The sequence below is a fragment of the Palaemon carinicauda genome, chromosome 36 (assembly GCF_036898095.1).
Source record: "Palaemon carinicauda isolate YSFRI2023 chromosome 36, ASM3689809v2, whole genome shotgun sequence".
Taxonomy (NCBI): domain Eukaryota; kingdom Metazoa; phylum Arthropoda; class Malacostraca; order Decapoda; family Palaemonidae; genus Palaemon; species Palaemon carinicauda.
Window position 1 is genome coordinate 47,440,038 of NC_090760.1, and position 1,303 is coordinate 47,441,340.

Sequence of the window (1,303 nt, forward strand, 5' to 3'; positions counted from 1 at the left end):
TGTTGTTCTATGGCAATTTCACCTCTCTTTTGTATGTATGTGTCAGGGGTCAGTTACCATGAGCAATGAATTAAGATATGGAGTGGCATGTCATGTTGATTCAAGCCATCTCTTCACTTGTGAATAATCTGCATGTTCTATTCAATATGCTGTTGCACCAAATAAACCTTTCTGGAGGAGAAGTAGTTTAAAGGTATCAGTAATACTCTTGTGTCTGAAAAAAAACAGCTGCTACTTGGACCAATCATCAAGTTGGTGGAACGTTGATTCTTCTATGATCTGTTTCTTCAGTTGAAGTTCAATTCGCTGAAGTGTATTCCTTTATATTAAGCAGCCAGTATATTTTTTTTGTTTTTAGCAAATCTTGCATTTCGTCACAAGGTATAGCATGGTAAAGGCTCTCCAAGTCTTCATGTCAGCCAGCTCTGCCATATAAATGTTTTTAATTTTCTTCATTAGAAGGAATTTAATTTGATATTTTTAGACTACTTGGATCGATCATGCGGCTGTTATAATGATATCTCTTTTGTGAAGTTTCTTTACTTGAAGTCAAAGTCAACGACTTTTTTGGCTTTCAACAACCAGACTAATTTTCTGTAATAAAACCTTGTATTTCGAAGGAGGACACACATGGGGTAGGCTCATCCACTTTTGATGTCAGGTGCAATGTCTTCAGCCTTTTTATCGAAAGCTGCAGCTTGCCCATCTTCTTCCTTTCCCTTTTTTCATGGTTTGAGTCTGACGTTGATAGACTGACATATATTGCATAGTAAGCTGTGTGTTATCTGAGTTTGGCTGTGAGCAGATCATTGTTGGCTGAAAGGGCTAATAATAGAATTTTGTCATCCCCCTATATTTCTGCTGTATCCTTTATACTATGAGATTCTTCAATTCTAACAGTGGGTACCATGAACTTTTTTTTTTTTTTCACAAGCAAATTGGGCAGTCAGAGAAAGGCGGCTGTAAACAAGACACCCTTGGCGGTACTCCGGAGGCCCATGATTTTGAAGTCACATTATTAGTAGCCCCCCCTCCCCCTCCAGGGGAGGGGGGGGGGGTTGAAGATTTCAATTGATGACAATTATGCAGATTTTCCACACTTGTAAAATTTCCATACCAACTATGGTGCCAACAAACAGACATTTACCGACTAAATGATGACCTAATTTATTTTCAAGTATTCACATATATCATCTCTCACTTTAAGTACAGCAAAAAAATACTCAAGTGATATTTCTCTTACTTTCCGTAGAGGGTGTCCAGCGTTGCTCTGATAAATCACATACTGCTAAAAAATTTGTTT